The sequence below is a fragment of the Emydura macquarii genome, unplaced genomic scaffold (genome assembly GCF_026122565.2).
Source record: "Emydura macquarii macquarii isolate MOO-44397 ecotype Brisbane River unplaced genomic scaffold, CSIRO-AGI_Emac_v2 contig_587, whole genome shotgun sequence".
NCBI classification, from domain to species: Eukaryota; Metazoa; Chordata; order Testudines; family Chelidae; genus Emydura; species Emydura macquarii.
Genome location: NW_027130724.1, coordinates 2,684,481 through 2,707,157, shown reverse-complemented (window position 1 = coordinate 2,707,157; position 22,677 = coordinate 2,684,481). Strand labels below are relative to the sequence as shown.

The 22,677-nt window shown below is 44.0% G+C and overlaps 1 protein-coding gene across 4 annotated transcripts in view; it reads right to left on the bottom strand.

Annotated features, from left to right (window-relative positions):
* RASSF7 (Ras association domain family member 7) overlaps positions 1-22,677 on the bottom strand; it is a 125,721-nt gene that overhangs the window by 52,675 nt on the left and 50,369 nt on the right. The window contains exon 1 of one of the 4 annotated variants that reach the window (XM_067540507.1): positions 20,015-20,325. The exons of the other annotated variants lie outside the window; for them this stretch is intronic. The gene's annotated coding sequence lies outside the window, so the exon portion shown is untranslated. Of the gene's footprint in view, positions 1-20,014; positions 20,326-22,677 lie in introns of those variants that run through there. 4 annotated transcript variants of the gene reach the window in all.

Sequence of the window (22,677 nt, the reverse complement as noted above, 5' to 3'; positions counted from 1 at the left end):
ATACCAGAACTGCAGCACACCCATAATCATCATCTCTCTGCTTCCTGTGGGACTGAAAGGAATAGTACACAAAGATCATTTCATCTGTCCCTTCCAGTAGCAAAGGATCAGATCTTGAGCTCCTTGTTCAAGCAAACTTTGGTTTGCTTCACTGGTAGTTTGCCTGCACGAGAACAGAGTAAAGATCTCAGGATTTTCTTTGGAGGTGCTCCACTGTTCTTTCAGAGATCCTCTTGTATTCCTAGAGACAGGATTATGGGAAGGAGAGGGCCAATGCCGGCTTATATAGGGAATTAATGGGAGACTCAGAGTGAGCCTGTTTGGAAAACAACTATCAACTTTTCTTTATACTGTTTCTCTTCTCCTGCTTGATAACCCAGCAAATCAGTTAGGTATCAGAGGAAAGATAGTCTAGTAATTAAGGCGTTAGGCTGGTACTCAGGAGAAAGTAGTTCAATTCCCAGCTCTGCCAGATTTCCTTTGTGACGTTGGGCAAATCACTCAGTCACTCTGGGCCTCAGCTCCCCATCTGCAAAATGGGGATGATAGACAAGGCAGGCACAAAAAGTACTTAGACTAACACTTGGGGCAATGTTGTCTTACTATGTGTTTGTGTACAGCACCTAGCACAAGGGGGCTATGATCACAGGTCAGCTCATTTAATGGTATGTTTACACTGGAATAAAAGACCCGCAGCAGTTTAGATGTTCGGGCTGGAGCCCAGGTATCTACATAGCAATTTTACAGCCCCGTAGCCCAAGCCCTGCGAGCCAGAGTCACCTGACCCCAGTCCAGCCACGGGTGTTTAACTGCTGTGTATACATACCCTAAGCATTAATGTAATACAACAGTATGAAGTTTCTTCACCAAAAGTGTTCTCTTTAGAGCAGAAATCTGGATACTCTTCTTTTTACTGCCCTGAAATAGCTCTTAAGTCTTGTTTAAAACAAAAAACAAAAACAAGGCAGCAAGAAAAACCAAAGAACAAAAATCAGCAAACAAATAAATCATCATCCAGAATGCAGGCAGAGCCTTGAGAGAGCTTGCGAGACTTTAAGTGCAAGCAGCATGGTTTAAGATATTTATAAGGCTGCAAACATTCTTTAAGTCTGTAGAGCTTCTGTCACCTGTAGCATTAGTGTATAGAGGTAGCGTGAGACTGCATCAAGACCGTAAGGGTCGGGGTAGCAGAATACAACCATGTAACCTAAGTTTGCCTATGTGCCTCTCTCTATATTTGTACAGGACTAATGAATGCAGCAGTTGTTGTACGAGTTAAAAGGATCTTGACAGAGAGAGCAAGGTAAATAATGAATTAACATCTTCAACCAGGCAAGAAATAGCTAACAGCTGTTTTAGGATTTCACTAATTAGGGATATCAACATTTGAGGCACCTGAATGTCTCACCTGGCCAGGAAATAATGCTGCTGCTAAACTGGGTCACCAATGAAGAAAAAGTAGAATCTAATTACTGATTCAGCCCTTCCAAAGTCGATATGGTGGCACATTCCTCCATGATTTAACAAACAAACAAACAACCCCCCCCCCCCGCAATTACCCACCCAACCAAAAAAGCCACACCACATTTCCAGCACTAAACATACATAAGAATTTCCTTTCCAGCACCCACAGCCACAGCTGTTCTATTAAAATCTAAAGCACTTTATTCACTGTAGCTAAGTTAGGTTTAACATATAAATTAAGAATCCACAACTTTGCTAGTTTTACTATTTCTAAGGTGGTAACTCCCATGAGATACAGCAGATTATCCACATTGATGCTTTAGTAATTGATTAGGGAGGCTTCTTTTCCTTGCCTCTGCAGTTGCCAGTGCCATCCCAATAAGACAACTTTCTGGATTACTGGAAACCCTCTTATTTCAATTATTGTCTTACTCAAGCACAGAAACCTTGGTTAGTGCAACTATCCTAGCCTAGAAATAGAGGAAGTGATTTCAAAAGTTAAATATTTAAGACTGATAAGCCAAGGATGATAAAAGTGTGGTCCATGGTTATTCTTTATCAAGGAGATGCAGCTCAGGGAAGCTACTTACCCAGGGCTCAGATACTACAGTGATATGGGCTAAGTAAGCATCTAGATGGGTAGCACTTGAAAAATCCACTTGCCCGGGCTAAGTAGGAAGCTTTCATATGGTGTGGGAGGGGCCTACACCATCATTACCTGCAGAATCCAAGCTCTCCCTCTTCTTTTTTAGACTTGTTTACACACTGTGGTAATGTGCTATATGATTTCTAACATACATTAACATGTTGTACATTAATTGGTCCATGTAGGCCCTGCTGGTGCACTTTAATGAAGTGCAGTTTGAAACAGTACTACATTAAAGCACACTAGGGAACATTTAGTGAGCAGTAGCAAGGTCTACACGAACTAATTAATGTGCAACACAGTAGTGTGCTTTAAAAATCACAACTTCCCTTAGAATGCATTACATCTCAGTATGTAAACAAGCCCTAAGTTTCTAACCTTTTTGACTGCAAAGACAGACAGCCACATGGTTCATGGTTGGGAGGTTATGCAGCACTTGTCTTCCTGAGTCTGCAGACAGCCAGATCCTCAGCTGCAGTGCACAGGTTTTACCAAGCAGCAATGTGAAATTAACATGTCTCTGGTCAGTTTCAATGCTGCTGTTCAGAACCAGAGGCCAGTGGTTCCCAACCTCTGGTCTGCAAGTCTATTACAGGGGGTCCACAGAATTAGGGATGTAAAAGCAAACTGTTAACTGGTAAGTATTAGTCTTACCTTTACAAATTGTTTTAACCATTTAACTGTTCTCTGCGCAGGGGGGTGGGGAGTGAGTGGGCACAGGGTGTTGCAGGGAGGGACGATAATGCAGAGGTCCAGGTACGCAGAGGTCCAGGGGAGAGCCCCGGCGGCAGTACCAGTTGAGCAGGCAGCAGAGTGAGCAAGCCTGGAGCCAGCAGCTGAGGTACACCCAGGTGAAGGGTCTGGGGGAGGAGGGATGTCAGGCGGGCACAGGGAGCGTCCCAGGTCCTGGGGCTCAAGGGGTGGACAGGGCATGGAGGTGCTTTATTGCCCTCTCCTGTGGGGAAGTGGGCCCCACACAGCTGGGGCAAAGCCAGGGAAGCCACGCAGAGGCACTTCCTTGTTCCAGCCAGCATGGCCAAGGCCTGGGGAGGCCCTGTTCCCCCCTGGTGCCAGACAAAGCCCACCCCAGCCACTAGAGCGTGGGCAGAGCAGAGACACTCTCCCCCATCTCCCCCCATGTGTCTTGCTGTGCTAGCTAAATAGCTACTCCACTCCCCTACACAGCTGGCTCCCCCTGGGGGGGGGACTCCACAGCACATGGATCCCGCCCCCATGGCCGGCAGGAACCTCTTCTCCTCAGGTAGCTGCCTGCCTCCACCAGCCGCTTCAGATCACCAGTCTATCGCCATGCGGGAGGGAGCCTCACAAAGGGGGGCTGGGGAAGATGCCGCTGCCGCCAGCCGTGCTCTGATCCTGAGCGATTCAAAGCGAGCGCAGGGCAATGCCTCCCGGGCAGCCTAGCACGACCAGAGCCACCCACACAGCCTGGGCTTCGAGATGCGTTCCGCTGAGACCCCCCCCCCCCAGCCCCACTCCTGGCCAGTGCAAAGCCAGCGCTGAGACGAGTTGGGGAAGCCTCTGCAGAGCTGCCTCTGCCCTGGGAGGGGGAGGGGGGAAGAAAGGGAGGAGGGAAGCATGGGCATGTTGCGGCTTCCTTACCCCAGCAGCAGCTCATGGCCCCGGCTGGGTAGCTTGCAGCTGGCCCAGCATAGGCTTCAAGAGCCAGAGAGTTCCCGGGCCGCCCCCAGCTGCTACGGGGGTGCTCCTATTGTCTAAAGTAGCATGTAGTGGTCTGCCAAATGTTTGGAGGCTGAAAAGGGGTCCACCCACTTGAAAAGGTTGGGAACCGCTGTTATAGGCAGAAGTGAAACTTCATGCGTCTAATCAGTTTTCTACTGCTGTTGGGAAAACATACAAAACGCAGGCAAGCAATGTAGCTCTTTATTACTATTTATTATTTGCATATTCATGATGCTTAGAAGTCCTAGTCATGGATCAGGACCCCACTGTGCTACATGCTATACAAACAGGACAGAAAGAGGGTTCCTGAACCAGAGAGCTCACAAAGTAAACATAAGACAAGAGACAACAGATGGATACAGACAGCAGGGCACACGTAAACATTGGTTTTCTCTGCCTGCCGCCCCCATTCACACTTTTCCATGCTCCCCAAGAAGGACCAAACAGCTTCTCCTGCCCCTTTACATGCAGCAGCCAGAAGTAGAGAGTGATATAGGTAGCTTCTCTACCCTTTTGGTCATGGAAGAAAAGCTATTAACCAGAGGGAGATATAAGAGATGACCCACAAATAGGATCCTGGGACAGCACAATGGTGAACTCCTGGCACTCTCCCTCTTTCTAGTAACGAAGAGTAGAGCATGCGGGGTTTTCACCAAGGCTTTTCCTGAACCCAACCTGTAGAGCTCCTCTGCCTTTCATATCTACTGCTAAACTGGCTATTAGCTACCCTTTGGCTAACAGGTGAAGAAATATGTTTTTCAAGCCCTCCAGATTGTAACTTTACATCTTGACCCAAGCAGCCATCACTGTCATCACTGTAGGCTGTATCACCATATGAGAGAAGAAGGTGGCTGGAATCTGCTTCATTTTATGCAATCAGCTTCATTTTATGAACTCCTGAGCTCAATTGAGTTGCCAGTCCATCCCTCAGCTAGACAAGGTTTGGGCTGCTCCAATCTAGGACAGTATAATTTGAAAGCCAATGACCTATTTTTAAAATAAGTATTTTTTTTTACACTGCTTAATGCTGCATAACTTAAAAAGCTGCCCAACTGCATTTACAGTGAGTCTGCATGTGTGTACGTACACACACACACACACACACCCCACTTCAGCATGACAGGTGGAAAAGGAGGAGGTCTATTTGATGCACTGTATAAATCCCATTAAGCATTAACAGAAGCTACCCTTGTGGAGAGAAACAGATCACAAGTGACTATTATAAAAATCAGCCATAAAGATCAAGGTTTACAAGGGGATTGCTGGCAAACCTTTAACTATTGCTGTAGTCATTATGATCAGCTCTAGCCAGATTAACTATTTGACCACATGACCCCATGGCAGCTCTCCCCCTCCCCCATAGCATGCAGTGGAGTTAGCAACATGACCAGATAAAAGGAAGTCAGGAAAGGAACAAGGTACAGTTCTACACGCCATGAGTCAGACCCTTAACTCTACAATTTAAATCTTCTGCACGGATTTCCTCTAGGGCAACTGCACCCTCCCAGATGTTAAGCACTTGGGGATTATTTGCCACGGTAACAATTCTAGTAGAAAGGGCAAAGCGGTGTCTGCTATCCTCCAGCACATGCATTTTACTGTCTGATGGTGCTCTTACCTTTTTCTCTTTTTTTAAAGTATAGGGGGGGTTTAAAAAAAAAAAAGTCACATTTTTTCTAAAAATATTCTCCAGTATGTGCTCTCCCAGCAGCTATCCTGGCGTTGCTACTCCTCACTCTGAAGAGGACCCACACAGGAGCTCACAAAGCAGAAGCTGTGTGATGTGTGCAATCGTATACAAAGGAGATAAAATCGAGGCAGTCCTTTCCTCACTAGAGATTTCCCAGTAAACCTGGGTTTTGAGGTCTGAATGCAGAAGCCCAAGTGAATAGCAATTTTAGATGCCTGTCACTAGGTGTCTGGTTCCTTTGAGAGGGAGCGTGGCCCACTGCACCTGTACTGGCTACCTGCTGCCCAGTGGGGCTTGGGAAAGGACACCTGTGCCTTATAAAAGGGTGCAGCTGCAGGTTCTAGGGAGATGCCTGCAGACACTGTGGGGAGTAAGAAGGCTCCTGCAGGGCCCTGAGTCAGCAGGGGGAAGGCACCAGCAGGAAAGGCCTGTGGAGAAAGGCAAACTACAGGCAAGAGATGCTGAGAGAGCAGGAAGACAGACCCTTCCAGAGGGGGCTGTACCCAGCCTGGAACTGGAGCAGAAGCATGTCAGAACTCTGAAGGGAAGACAGATCCTCGGGGCTCCACTGAAACTGGGATGAGACTTTGCAAGTGTGAGTTAGTTCTCTTTTGAGATACTTCATGCAGGACATGATAAAATTGGACCCTGGAAGGGGGAATGTGTCGAATCTCTGGCCTTTGTGGACTTAAGGGAGCCAGGGCTAAGAGGAAACTGAGGCAGACCTCAGCAGAGCCACAACTGGCTGGAAGAGGCTGCTACAAAGCAGGCATGCCCTTTGACAGTGCCAAACTTGACACCTTGAAGAGGCTGTTTTTTCAGAAAGCGTTCAGCGCCGACCTCTTCAACACTCAAGCTCCTTTAAGATGTGTCAGGTTGGGCCCCCAAATATTCAGACATCCAAAATAACTAGCTGCCTGAAAAAAGTGTATTATACACACCAGAAACTTTAGTTCTATTCACTTTCCTTTTCATTAAACAGCAAACAGTAGAGATAAATGAAAAACGGACTATGTTCCCTTGTAATCATTACACATGGCTTGATCTCGGACATGAGAGCAACTTATTTTTGCCACCTCGCAGAAAGCAGAGATGCGGTCTAGCAGCATTTCCAAGACTCGCTAGCACACTCACCCCACCATTCTTATCCATAGTTGCTTTGGATGAAGCCTACAAGTGTGTGAACAGACTTCTTTTAGTGCAGGAACAGGACAGAAATCGATCAGTCACTAGGGCAGGCCCAATGCCCAAGGTGGCAGAGGCAGGGGAATCAAAAACCATTCAGATTAGGCAGTGAGCTAGATGATGATTTTAAATTGCCAATCCTACCCTTGCAACCAATGAGAGCCTTGTGGGCAGCTGGCATGTGTGTTTCAGTGCAAGCAACTCACGGCCCCCAGAGACTGTGTATGGGCTCTTGAAACCAGAGTGGCTAAACTGGAGGCGCTAAGGAGGCAGATTTTATTTATATGAGACTTTCCAGGACACAATAGAGTGGTCCCACCCTCAGACTGACACCTTCTGTGGTGTTGAGGAGGATAAAAATCTCAGGAAAGGAGAACACCAAGCTGAAGCAGAGGGAAACAATCCCATAACTGGAACCCTCCCTTCAGAATGATGTCATGGTATCTTTTTGCACTGTGGATACCCCTCTGGGGTAGGGGACCCCCTGGTAATAGGAAGAGACAGGTAATAGTAATGGGGGGATTTCTAATAATAGAATATAGATAGTTGGGTATGTGATGACTGGGAAAACCGCATCTGCAAGCAATTCACCATGCAAACATCTGAAAATATTTGTGTAGAAGTAAGTACAATGCTGGGAAGGAGCCATTGGTCATGGTACATGTAGGTACAGGAAATGTAGGAGAAAGGTCCTGGAGGCCAAGTTTAGACTGCTAGGTAAGAAATTAAAGTCCAGGACCTCCATGGTAGCATTCTCTGAAATGCTTCTATTTAGACAGGCAGAACTGCAGGGTCTCAATCTGTGCATGACACGACGGTGTTCAGAGGCAGGATTTAGGTTTACTAGGTTGGGCACCACCTAAACCAAAACAGAACCAGGTTGTTGGCATGTAAAAAAGAAGGTTGTAGAGGAGTTTTTAAAACTAAAGGCTGGGGGAAAGCCAACAGGTGCAGAGAAGCACACGGTTTGGATAGTACATCCCTTAGGGGAGGATTTATTAAAGGGAATTCTCTATATCCTAGGAAAGAGGAGAGGATAGAAGTCAAAGTATAGGTAGGAACTGAAATGAAACAGTCAGATAAAAAATGAGTCCCATTCAATTACATCACATGAAGGCAGACAACTAAATACTGACAAAAAGTGCTGGCATACAAATGCTAGAAGTCTAAATATTAATATGGGTGAATCTGAATGCCTGATAATAAATGAGGATATTGATATAATAGGCAACACAGAAACTTGGTGGAAGGATGATAATCAGTGGGACACGATAATACCAGGGTACAAAATATATAGGGATGACAGAGCGGGTCATGCTGCTGTTTGAGTAGCACTATATGGGAAAGAAAGCATAGCATCAAATATAGTAAAAATGTCAAATGAATCAAACTGTCCCCCAGAAATTCAATAGATAAATTCCATGCTTGAATAATAAAAGTATAGCAGTAGGAATATACTACTGACCATCTGACTGGATGGTGATGGTGATTGTGAAATGTTCAGAAAGATTAGAAAAGGTACAAAAATAGAAAGCTCAGTAATAATGGGGAATTTCAACTATCCCCAGAATGACTGGGTACATGTCACCTCAGGATGGGATGCAGAGATAAAATGTCTAAGAACCATTTATGACTACTCCTCAGAGCAGCTAGTCCTGGAACCCACGAAGCGAGAGGCAATTCTTGATTTGGTCTTAAGTGGTGCATAGGATCTGGTCCAAATAGTGACTATAGCTGAACCACTTGGTAATAGCTGCCATAATGTAATTAAATTTAACATCCTGGGGGGGGGAAAGAGGAAGAAAGAGAATACCAAAAGAAACCCACCATAGTAGCATTTAACTTCAAAAAGGAGAACGACATAAAAATGCTTGCAAGCTGCATGGAAACTTTAAAAACCATCATAATAGAGGCTCTAAACTAAATTTAAGCCACAAATAAAAAGAACAACCGTAAGATGACGACCCCCCCCCCCCCCCAAAAAAAACCAAAAAAAACCGCCATCATGGCTAAACAGAGTACAAGACGCTATTAGGGACAAAAAGACATCCTTTAAAAATTGGAAGTCAAATCCTACTGAGGAAAATAGAGAGTATAAACTGTGGCACGTCCATTCTTAGGCAAGCCAAAAAGAATGTGAAGAACAACAAGTTATCTGTGTCTCACGAAAAACTGTTGAATTCATCAATAAATATGCAGGCACACACCTTCATGAATATTTATTTACACCTTTCTGGATTAAGGAGGCCTTTAAAATAACTATTTGCCAAGAGTTGCAATTACCTCTCTCCCACACATGCAATCAAATAAACAAAAGACCTAGGATTAATCCAGGTTGAAACCTTTGATAAAAAAAGACACTTGTGTACTTTTGAAGTCTCTGCTTTCAGAGTATCTCACGTGATTGATTAGTCAAAGGTGGCATAAATCCTAACCAGAACACACACACGTACATAATGGGCTCTTTAAACAGCTAAAACCACACCACATCTGCAGTAAGGCAATTCAATCCCTTATCTTTCACAAAAATGCATGGTGCTATCTCACCCTCCACAATAGCATTTGAGTTTCAGTTAACTGCCCTGTAAAAACAAACGGTTCAAAAGGGGTTGTTGCAGTACAAAAGAAAAAGCTTTCAATCAGCGTAATACAAATCACAGTCTCTCAGTGGGGTGGTGTTTTGAGGTTGAATAGAAGCAACAAAGATTGTCTGTTTGTTGCTGGTTCACTGATTCATCTGCACTTGTGATTTTTAATGTTGCATTTGTAAATTTAGAATCTGTCTTGATAAAACAGAATCCTCACACCTACAGCCGCAAGACTGACCTATCTGAATGCTAGTTTAGCTACACACAGAGCTGTTTCTCCAGAACCAGACAAACCAGTCGTACTCAGTATATGTAGGTGTTGCATTTTAAGAACTCAGGGTCAGAACTTCAGCCAGCACACATCAGCACTGAGCCATTAAAATGCCTGTGGGGCTGGATCAGAGGCTAGCTTACAAAGTTTGCAGGTAACATGCACCATACTAGAAAAGTTTAGGGTGGTACTTTAGTTACTGTCCATAGCATGAATTGTGTGTATATAGAGATCTAGAGTAACATTTTCAAAACCAAGTGAGTTAGGAACCCAAGTTCTGTTTTCAGAAGTAACAAGCATTTGGGACTTTAAATCTCAGAAGCTTTTGAAAACATTATCCCCAATCTACTTTTTTTTTTTTTTTTTAAACTGCTTTTCTCTCTGTAAATTGACATTAAATACCCAAGTATTTAAAAGGGACAGCATCAAGTTATGTCACTGGACATACAGAAATTATATTTTTAACTAGTGTTATGTTTAAACACCTAACATTACTGTAATGGGAAGGGATTAGAGAAAAAAATATTTCTTGGTTTATTTTGTGCATTGGACAGCAAGCTGTACCTGGTCAATTTCACTGTTTCCCCTGTTTGTGCAGGTCTCTCACACAGCAGGCATAAAGGGAGAGAAAAGTCACTTTAAAATACCAGAAAATGTGTTTGCAAATCCAACAGATTGGCAGGATGCCTCAAGGGCAGATGTTCTTCCTGAAACAGACTAGATTTTAAGTGGAGATCAAAGCAGTTTCAGAATATAGTTTTATCCCTTAGACCAAAAACAAATGAGTAACTGGCAAAATCAGTTTTAGGGAAAGGAGAAGAGGCCATGCCTCTACAGGGATTTGTCATGATGTAGCTACCCTGGGGCAAAACCACCAGCACAGGCAGAATCTACCACTGCAGCAGACACACAGGTGCTGAAATCCCAGTGCAGATAAGACCGGATGAGGGACAGTTGTTACAGTAGTGCGTCTGCAACCAGGAATCAGGGCCACAGGCATGGAGACTGGCTTGGGCCTAATGAGAAGGAACTAAAAATGGCGAGCCAAAGGTGAATGAATAAGTACATACAGGCACTAAGGGTCCTGGTTTGAATCTTGGATGCAACATGTACACATGCACAGCAGTACCAGCCACCAAAAAGGTATGTGGTGGGCTGGAAGAGATGGTACGTAGCCTCTTTTGAGTAGACAAGTTCTATATCATTAAGTTAACTATTACAAGTGAGGAACACTCAAACCTAAACAAAGGCTCTATGACTATATAAAAAAGTAGTTGTTTACATCATAATTGTTGCTATGCTGAAAAGAGTGGGGAAGGAGCTAAACCTTTCACATACATTTAGCAATCCCTATTGTAGAATCTGGCTGACATGCAAGCAGATTCCCCACTGGTATTTCACTTCAATAGTGAGAGACAATACTCCCTTTCCTAATAGCAACACATTGATTTTACACCACCACCACCTCCTCCCCCCTCCCCCCCCCCCCCACACACACACCTTGCACTCAAAACAACTGCCAAAGGCAGGTAATTACACTGCGTTTGAGCAATGAAGTATTCCCATTACATTCAATGGGTGTTTGAGCAGGCTCATTGAGTATCTAACTCCTTCAGCACCAGTCTACAGGGGACCACTTGGAACACTTTGTACAGATAGTGTAAGAAGATCAACATGTCTTAGGACAAGACAAGACTGGTAAAGTAGAGCCTGCAAAGCCAGGACTTGGGAAGACTATTTTCCATGCCATGATCTAGGCTGGGACTAGGAAGCTTGGGGAAGAGACTCTTTCCCTGGATGGAGCTCCTGGTGACACATTAATATTCCATTCAATATTCCACCCCTATATTCCACTCAGATAAAACAACAGCCAGCCAGAAATATTCTTTAACAGGCCAGCTAGACTAAGCAAACCTGCATTAGAAAGAACTGTTCAAATAAGTTGCTGTGTGGTGCTGGATAGATCTAGTCTGAATCTACTACAGTCTGAATCTACTACTACTAACAGCTACCACCTTGCTCGTTACCCTGATCCAACCATGTTCTCCTGTACCTTTTTTTTTTTTTTAAGTTAACCTAACATAAGATAATGAAGAAAATGGATCTTTAGTAAGATTACTCTATCATCCCCCTCCACCTCCCAATTTCTCTATGATCTAACAGTGATCTAAATCAGAATGAACATTATCAAATAGACACACACAAACATACACTCCCCGGCCAGCCTATAAACGTATAGGTGCTATCAGGAAGGCAAGACTCAGAACAGAAAACGTGTACACTACATTCTTGTGTATTACACAGGGTGTATTATCCTACCCAACCAGATCTATTCAATTGTTATTTCAAGGAAAGAGCTGAATCGCTCACTTATTCCCAGCTATTGTGGGCTGTGCCTACTTAAATTTCTCAAGCGTGTCACCAGGTTGGAACTCTTACATCACTACCACATGACTCAAGTGTTGTAGCATGCAGAAACCAAGTTCAAAGCCAAATACTAGGGGCAGTGGAGTGACTGACATCAATCTAGCTAAGCGACCATTAATATGTGAGAGATTATGATGTCACCATGAGCAGGTGCTTTTCCCAACCTGCTCAAAAGCAAAGCCCACAAACTGCAGTGTCTCAAACATTCACACATCCCCCCTTCTTGGGTGTGTGACTTCATGGTGTTAATTACTTAAAGTTCAGCTCCAGATTTCTCCCCAAGTTTGGTTGCTCCTAGGTTTCTAGCTCAGGTCTGCTCAACCCACACCTTAGGGTTGAGATTTTCAAGAAGCAACTTGCTTTTTTGGGTGACTTACTAGCCTGAGGCTACTGAATGGGACTGATTTTCAAGGGAGGGTAGTCAGCACTTTTTTAAAAGGGCCTGGATTTCAGAAGATCTCAAGTGCGGCACCTAAAATTTAAAGCTCCCAAAAGTCTCTATTTGATTTTTAAGAATCTTGCATTAGTTTTTCCTCTCCCTCAAAAAGCTATTCCCACCTCCCTTTTATCAAGATGGGGATAGTGAGCCACCTGCTCCAGTGAATCAGCAGAAGCCAGCACAATCAATACCTGCCAAGAGGGTGGGGGTGTTTCAAGCAAACACTGCCAGCCTGTTACAGTCACCCACTGTGGAACTAACTACAGTACCCCCCAAAATGTTTAGAACCAGGGCCAAGAAGCCCCTGTAGGGCTGATCTGCAGAAGTTTCATGGAACCAGTGGAGATCCTTGTGCAGATGCTATTAAAATGGTTTAGCCGCCCATGTAAGATGAGCCTGTTTGCACACAAACTTGCAGTGGTTCCAAGTTTTGTATATGGACACACTTATACTGGCTTAATTTGCCCTTACAGATTTATAGAAGCAAATTCAAGCAATATAAGCTAAGTTTAAACAGCTTTAGCAGGGTTCACAAAGTTGCACTTAAAAAACACACCCCAAAACCAGATATTTATACAGATACAGTTCCTAGTGTTCCTGCAGTTCTACCAGTACAAAATAGATGTTTTACATCATCATAACCATCTGAACCAGCATAAGATATGGGAGGGATTTCTGATATAGTTAGTGTTGCAAAACTTTCTAGCGTGGACAAGCCCAGAGGCAAAGGGGACAAAAAGAACACCAACATAGAATAAAAATTCCAAGAGCAGCAGAAAAATGAAACTTAACACTAAAAAGCACACTCAGTCAGCTACCTGATCCTTTGCATGTTACATGAGAGACTTTGAAGTTCATTGTGCTAAACCAAAAGAAGGCAGAATAGTACAATAACCCAAAGAGCACTGCATGCTGCATCCTCAGATCATTCAAATACTGTGCTGGATCCATTGTGCCAGGTAGCCAGAGCCAATTGCCAGAAGATTTGGACACAACCGGCGAGTTCTGCTGTAGATTTTTCATATTGTAAGTTTTTTACCCAAGCCATCTGCAGATATTTAAGAATAGACACATTTCTTAAGAATCAGGAGGAGCTGTGGGTTGCCATTTGCCTGGAGGTCTGGATTTAAATCTTCAGTCTGCTCATATGTGAACATTATATGTCCATTCTGAACAAGCACTCTTCTCTTCCCCATGAACAAAAAACATTACAGTTCAGACTGCCAATCGTGCTCTGTTAAAGAAATCCTGGACCATATACTGCAGCCCAAGACTACAAGCCTATGAGGGAAGCACAGGGCAAGACTGAAGTGTATTTACAGTTGGCAAGGAAGCCTGAATTCTCTCTGCCACAAGGCATCCAATTAGTCAATAGGGCTAGTTTCACGTAAGTTTGTTAATAAGCAAGGAAAAAAAATATTTTAGTAAAACCTACTTTTTTTTTTTTTTTTTTTTTTTAAACAAACAAAAAAAAAGGCAGCTGAAAGGTCAACAAGACATCATGCTCTGAGATAAGATAGGGGTTATTTTAAAGACATCCCAGAGGAGTCCATGATATCTGTGACAGAGAGAGCAGCACAGCAAAGCACAGTGAAGGATTCCTGGAATTCCAGCAGGCACAATGTCTCCAAAGAAGTGAAATCTGAAGCCTCCCACCCGTTCTTGCAAAATTGCCCTGCAAGCCGTGCTGGGTGGGAGAGTCATTAAAGGGATGAGAAACACTGCTACATAACCAGGGCAAGTGGGTTTAAGAGAGAACCTTCTACCTTCCATATCCTTCCAATAAAGCTTTCAACACATGCATGCACACTAAAATTTCCCTCCAGCTGCCATTTTTCCTGTACAAGGAAAGTGACTGTGCGTAGCCTTCTTTGGTGACATCCCCAGCTCCACTCCAAGGATTCTAAGTACAGCGACTTGATCTTTCCTGGAACAAGGAAGAAATATTAATGGAAGTGTGTACAACACAATGTTCCCCTATTGACAGCTCGAGCTGTCAAGCCACTACAAGTTATGACTGCGCGGTGCCTACCAAACAAATTCCTTCAGAGGTTACCATGCCAGGACCACTAGCGTTCTCTAATCCAGAGCTTACTAGCATCACAGAATCCTGCAGCATTCAAAGGAATCTGCTGTGTTATTAGAGGGAGTGGTGAAAATTACATGTTGTCAGAGATGCCTCTTTGGATCACTTCCATGAAGCCATCCTTCTCCTTCCCCAAGTGTACCCATGCAAACTCATCTATGAGAATTCCTTCCCACCTCTTTGGGGGACATCATCAATCCCTTTCCTCCGCATCTCCCCCCAAACACTGCACTATAAACAAGATTCTTGGAAGTGCCAGCACCCAAAATTCAAATTGCAGTTAAGGGGAACTGAGTTCTTATTCTCTCTGAGGATCAGACACTCTGGGCAGGTAACGGTTTAATGAAGACGCTCTACGCCAGCGGGAGAGAGCTTGCCCATCGGCGTAGTTAATTCATCTCCATGAGAGATGTAGTTATGTAGGGGGAAGAAGCTCCCATGCCAATATTGCACTGACTGCACTGGCGCTTAGGTCTGTATAACTACGTCACTCAAGGGTATGGATTTTTCCACACCCGAGCGATGTAGTTATACTGAAGTAATTCTGTAGTGCCCTGTCTCTCAAACACTATTACACTGACAACGAACCAGAGTTAAAACCAGCTCCTCCTGCTCCCCAACGGACCAGAGCAAGGAAATTGGTGGTTATGTCTAGCGGGCGATAATTGAATTTGTTTGTGCTGCCAAACACACTTGCTTTGTTCAAATGAAGTAGTGCTCACGGCTAAGGTGGCCTCCTCTATGTCAATATAACTATCATATTCAAGGGCAGCTCCTTCCTTCACCAACCACCCACTGTTTTGTGTGACTAGAAGTATAAGCAATAGTCTCAAGGCAAGGGAAATTAAAAGGCAAGTTTATTCTTATCTGCAACATACTATGGACTAAAACATCATGAGTGTAATCATACTTTGCAGAAGGAAAGAATAAGAATGATGCAAACATGGAGACTGGCCAATTTCTATTAAACTTAGCCCCACTCAAGATGCTCTCTAGTCCCAAGATCTCCTCCTAGGTGATGTGTACTTGACAGATTTGGCGAAACCTCAGGCCATCTCTATATGTATGGCGATGGAGCAGCACAGCTGTACCAATACAACTGTGCCACTGCAGCACGTCTGGTAAAGACGCTCCATGCCAACGGCATAAAAAAAAACCACCTCCCACAAGTGCCAGAAGCTACATCAGAGAGAGAAACTCCCCCACCACTGTGCACCTGGGCACTCATGTCAGTGTAACATCTGTCGCTCAGAGGGTGGAAAATTCACACCCCTGAGTGATGCACGTTTTGCCAACATAGGCCATAGTGAAGACATAGCCTCAGTGCTTACCCCTTTCTTTGAATGGGTAGTAACAAGAAAAGGATCATATAGAAAACAATGACTTTTTCCTAGGGCTACTACAGCCATCTCAGCTTCAGTCCATCCACCCAACCCACAGAACATTCCTTCCACCAGCCAGCACGCCCACACTCTGCTGAACTCAGGATGGCCCCCACAACAGCCCTACTTGGCATCCTGCTCAAAGTTAGCCCAGATGGAATTTTTAATCTCGGTTGCCTTAGAGATGGAGATACTGTACAGAGATCATTCCAGGTTCTACAGCACCCAGCTGAAACCCTCTTACATCACAGCTGACTCCATGCTGGTGCTCCAGCTGAAGTGTCCAGGGCAGACAAGAATATAGTGCTTCCCCTTGAACTAGTGTGCAGCGTTTGAGGGATTTATCATAATATTGGCACTCAAGATGACGCAGACCAACCTAAAATGAGTTTTTATTCATCCCACCTGCCTTGGCTGCTCTGATTCAAGTCCAGCTGCACCAGAGAGGGTGGGGAAAAAAGCCTATGCTGGCTCATAACATTAACAGCACAATGACAAACACAGAGCAGCTTTTGCCACTGCTGTGCAGATGGTAAATGGGCTCAGAACCTTGTTGATGCCACACGGGTCATGGCTCGGACAGTTTGCACAGCTCCGCATAGCTGAAAGCCACTCCAAGTCATTTTATCCAGGGTGGTCATTAAAAGATTTCATTTAAAGCTGAAGCTAAAAAACAAATCATGGGCTCCCAGGGTTTCCCCCCCCCCACACACACACACACACACACTTTTTTTTTTTTTTTTTAAAACATCAGTGAAGTTGGCCTTGCTAATTGGTTATTTCACTGAAAAGGAAGAAAATAATGGAATTTGAGTATTTATAATCTGCCCACTTGAACTGTTGAATAAAATGAATACCTATCATTTCTCTGGAGGGACTAACTGCTCCCAATCTATTTCTAAGTGCCCAAGGCTAATCCCAGCAGGTCCTACCTGTTTCTTATTTTCAGGGGAGTGCAATGCAGGAGGGATACAGAAATGAAGTCACCTACTTCACATTCCTAAATTAAATTACAATGCAAGCTTTTGGGGAATGATGGTGTTTTACTGGATGTTTGTACAGCACCTAGCACATCCTCATTGTGGTATCTGGGCACTCCCACAGAATGGTATACCTGCATATCTCCCACTATGGATTTATGATCAGTTTTAGTTTGCTTATTCATTTAAGATGAAAAACTGAAGGAAAAATATAAAGAAATTAATTTCATGAAGCAAAAATATTTCTACTAGGACATACACATTAGTGACTATTATTAGGGCCCAGGCCTGGAAACACTTAAGTGTTTAGCTTTACAGAACTGATCAAGGTAGTACAGTTAAGCACAGACATAAGTGTTTCCAGGATCAGGGTTTTTGTGTTATATAGTACTAATCAACACCATTTTCTACCTGCTGTATAAACATATAGTAAGAGACCATCCCCCTGCCCCCAAAGTATTGACAATCTAAATAGATCAGCCAGATAAAAAGAATGGAAAAAAGCAGTATTATTATCCTGATTTTACATATGATGGATCTGAAGGCACAGACAGATTAAGTGTCTTGCTCAATATCACACAGGACATCTGTGCCAGAGACTGCAATTAACCCAGATCTGCTGAGTCCCAATCTAGTGCCATAAACACAAGGCTATTCTTCCTCCCCAAAAGCTTTTATAAGCTCTCAGAAGACCAGCCACTCTAACACTAATTTTTGAGCACCTGACATATTAGGTCTCCATCTCAAGTTTAAGATATACCCATTCAATTTGCAATGGAAAGGCTCTAAAAAAACACAATTATATCATAAACCACACCACAAATATGAACTTATTTCCCAGTATTGTTCAGAATAAGATTAGGTAGTGTGATTATGGGTGGGGACAGAGTGGGGAAGAGCCCATAGTTGGATGGTAAACAAAGCTTTTACATTTCTATAGCACCTTTCATCTGGGTAGCTCAAGAGCACTTTACAAATGTTAATTAAAACCTAACTAGCACCCTGGGAAGTAGCTCAGTAGTATGCCCATTTGACAGACTGAGGCAAAGAGAAAGTAGGACTGGGGAAGTTCTCATTTATATGTTGTTCATATAAGTGATTTAAAAAAGTCTAAGCTTTGGTCATCAGAGATCTCTTGTGGAAGTAAGTTCCATAGGTTAATTATACAGTGTGTTAAAAAGTATACTTTTTAAAATTTGCTATCTTTCCATTTCATTGGAAATGTCCTCTTGCATTAAGGGAACACATACAATTGGGTGCTCCCATCTATCCTTTCTGTGCTGTTCAATATTTTGTATACTTCTTTAACATCCCAACTAAGCAGTCCCAGTCCTCATATTTTCATGCCACTAAGGATTTTCACCCCCACCCTTCTACATCTTTGAGGTAAGGGGACCACAGTTGAACACATTTACAGGGGAGAGAGTACCATTTTTTTTCTATACTAGAATAATAGTATTTGAAGTTTTATTTGTTATCCCATTCCTTATGCAGCTTGCCATCATTTCATTTTTATTTATTTTTAAATCTATTGCATACTAAACAGAGGTGTTCACTGAGCTATCCACAATGACACCCTGGTTCTTCTTCTGAGTGGTTACAATTAATTTGGAATGTAAGGTACATGAGTAATTCAAATTAGTCCTTCCAGTGTGCGTCCTCTGTATTTGTCAACATACATCAAGGAATTTACCCATGGTCACAGAGTGAGTCAGTGGCAGAGCTCGGAACAAAAACCCACGAGACTGCCTAGGTTGATAAGGAATGGGGTAAAAGGGACAAGTCCCATAGCAGCAGCAAGGAAGACAGACTCATACAACAGGTACACCAGTATAGTGTAGTGTGGCTTAATGGAAAGAATCATTAAAGAAGGTAAATGGATACAGCTTCAGGAGGCCCGTTTCACCTCTCACACAGACACAGCAAATTTTGCAGCATTAGTCAGGCTGTGCTGGTCTCACGTTCTCCCCAGTACTTCTGTTGTTACTGTTCTGTCTGGCATTGGAGTGAAACAGAAGTGGGAAGAGAGATTCGCTGTTCAGCATAAACCACAACAGGTCCACTTAACGCACGGAAGTGTTTAAACCCTCCATGCAGAAGTTATATCATAAAAAGGTATTTGCTTTAACTTAACAGCTAGCTGTGAGACAAATGAAAATCCTGTTGCCCAACGGAGGGTAAACACAATTACCTGTGCAACAAGAGCTAAACCTGCAGCAACCGGTGCCGCTTGTGCCCATTCTGGGGTAGCAGTAGCACTAAATCTTCTGGAGGAGCAAAAATAGTGAGGGCTGACAATGGCGCAGATTGGAGGCTATCCTGGGGCACATACAGTAGAATTAGTCATTTGTTAGTGCCAATGGCCAATCTTCTTTTCAGGCATCAACCCTGAGTGACTCCTGAGACAGAGAGAAGGGAGAGGCACACAGCTGGCTAGACAGCAAGTAACAGGTTAAATACATGCAAGCCAAACACAGTAGCATGCATGTTTCTGAGCCTCAGCTGATTATGCCACATGCAAATGGCTTTGGACAGACAATCCACTGCATTAAACGTGGGTGGCTGGCTGTTGTTGATGCCTTAATTCCCACCCCAGGCTTTAATTTCAACACTGATGGCATTTAAAGCTCTTCCTAGGCTAGGCTGAGAACTTTTCAGTACTTAAAGAAGCAATGAATTTCCACCCCCCACCCCCAAGTCATGTCCCTCTCTCCCCTTCCTGAAGAATAAACCAGAATATCCACATAATCTGATTTCACAGCAGGCTGCACTTCCATCTAAAAACAGTCAGGCAATGCCCAGGAGCTGAAAAGGGACTTAGACCTCAAACAGTAGCATGGGGGGAGCTGAATGAATCACATACCAGAAGACAGGTCAGGTTAAAAGCGCACAGAGGATTTTTTTTTTTTTTTTTTAAGTACTTGTACTTAAGAAAGAGCGAAAGGATTTTCCCCCGTCGAGGAGAATATAATGGAGCAGGTTGCCAAGGGGCCATAGGGCTGGGGGAGAAAGTGCAATTACTGCCCCTCGGCTAAGAGACCAGAGAGGGGACTGGGGCCAGGAGGGTGCTGTGTGCGCTGGGGGAGGACAGAAGGCGAGTAAAAGAGGGACGCGAGCGGGGAAGAGACTGATCGCCCGGCAGCGGCTGCACTTACCTGGCTGAATTTCCTCTCTCAGATAAGCCGGGACAGAAACAGCAGAGCAAATCCTCTTTGCAGAGCGCCTAGCCCGGCTCAGCAGCGGCGGCAGCAGCTCCTCCCCACACACAGCCTAGCCCTCACGCTGCTGCGGGATCAGCGGCTCCCCGCACAAGGTCACGGGCTCTGCTCCACTTCGCAAACTTGCACGAGAGTCGGGGGAGCTCGGGCCCGATCCCCTCTCGGCAGCTCCAGGCGGCGGCACCACGTCCCTCGCACCCCACTAGGACCCGCTCAGCTGCAGCCACTGCTGCTTGCTACACGGGCGAACGTCTCTGTCTGCCTGCAACAACCTGCAGCAGCCTCTGTTGTACAGCGCGCGGGCCGGTCCGCGCGCGGAGCCCGGCCCCATTGGCCAGTCCCGCCCCCCTGGCCGGCCCCGCCCACTGCCTTGCCAGGGCTCGCAGGTGAGGGCACACGGACACAGCTAGCTAGCTGGGAGATCCGCCTCAGGCAAGCGGCTTCTCCTAGCACAGGCTCCTCAGCCAGCCCCACTCTTGGGGCAGGGCCCGTCCAGTTCCCACCCCACATCCCAATCCAGTTTTGGCAAGATGCCCCTATCTTTGAAAGGGCCCTCCCCAAAAAGCCAGGGATCCAAGCGCTGGTGTGTTCAATATCCAGATCCTAGTCCTTATCCTGGGGCTAGGTCCCATCTCCAGAGCAGAGACACTCCCTAGCCTCTTCACTAAAGAAGGCCTCCAAGGAAGCACGTGGGATTTTAAGGTTGCCCCTTGCACTTTTCAAATGTCTTACTGTCCTAGACTCAAATTTGTGGGCCTGATCTGAATTCCACTGAAGTCAATGTATGGTCTTCCATTGAAAAAGCCTCTTTCCCACCATTATCATTGTCATCCCTGGCAAAATTTGTAGATGATACAAAATTGCTCAAGACGGTTAAATCCAAAGCTACAAAGAGATCTCACAAAACTGGGTGACTGGGAAACAAAATAGCAGATGAAATTCAGTGCGGATAAATGCAAAGCAATGCACGTTGGAAAACACAATCCTGACTATACATACAAAATGATGGGGTCTTGATAAATCAGCTGTTACAGCTCAAGAAAGATGGTGGAGTCATTGTTCTCTGAAAACATCTGCTTAATATGCAGCAGCAGTCAAAAGAGTTAACACAATGTTGGGAACCATTAGACAAGAGCTAGATAATAAGACAGTATATATCATGATGCCACTATATAAATCCCTGGGACACCCACAACTTGAATACTTCATGCAGTTCTGGTTGTCCCATCTTTAAAAATATATATTAGAATTGGAAAAGGTACAGAAGGGCAACAAAAATTATTTGGGGGATGGAACAGCTTCCATACGAGGAGATGTTTCCAAGCTGAAAATTGCCAGTCTTTTAAAAGAGACAACTAAGGGGGGATATAAATGATAAAGGTCTATAAAATTATGATTGGTGTGGAGAAAGTGAATAAGGAAGTATTATTTACTCCTTCACATAACACAAAAACCAGGTGTCCCCCAATGAAATTAATAGCAGATTTAAAACAAACAAGAGGAAGTACTGCTTCCCCGTGCACAGTCAATACATGGAACTTGTTGCCAGGGGATGTTGTGAAGGCCAAAAGCATAACTAGGTTCAAAAAAGAATTAGATAAGTTCATGAATTCTTGGCCACTGTCAGAAGACAGGATATTGTGCTAGATAGACCACTGATCTGACCCACAGTGGCCATTCTTATATTCTTATCAGAAATGCTGAACTGTCCCCTCCTCTCTACCCACTTTCTTTGCTTCCCTTCCCATCTCTATCCTCCTCTGAATTTTGCTTCTATTCTTTATGTTATCAATAATTTTTCTTTAATTGCATTTTTATAAACAAACTGTGTATAAATAGTGTAATACAAATACTTAATTCACATTTTAACCATTCATGTTATATATGTGCATAAACATTTTCAAGTGTAGCTAAGGTTAGATAGCACATACTTAATATGAATTTATGTATCATTTGTTATGTTTGTGTTATATATATATATATATATAAAGTTTAATAAAAATTTCATAGGAAAAAACTGCTGACCTGTCATGGAAAATGTTATTTACTCTAAGTATCTTAAATCACCTTCTGTCATTATATGTTCATTGTAGGGTCTTTGTTCCATCTCATCACCCGCCCCAAGGGAGCAGGGGAGGGGTAAAAAGGGCTGTGTAGGACCATAAAAAAAAATCCCAAACCAACCCACACTCCCCTAATTCTGGGTTTCACTCCAAAACTGGAAAATCAGCCTATGTTTGTGAGCCACAGCAAACCTAGGCCTCTTTATAGTTTCCAAGCAAAAACTGACAATTCCAGTTTTCTGTCACAAGCACAGCAGTTTGCTTCTGCACTACTAACTGCAAGATGGAGGCTGAAGAAGAGCTGTGTCTAATAAAAGATACTATTTCACCCACCTTGTCTCTCTAATCTCCTGGGACTGACACGGCTACAACACCACTGTTTAAACTTCCTCAGTCTCCAGGGCTGTCAAGTTAGCATCTTTTTTGAGCACACTAAATTTCAATTTAAAAAAAACTCATCCTTTTCTAGTAGAAGTTAACTGTATACCCGCTCGCTCCTCTATTAAAACAATACATAAAAAAGAAAGCGAATACAAT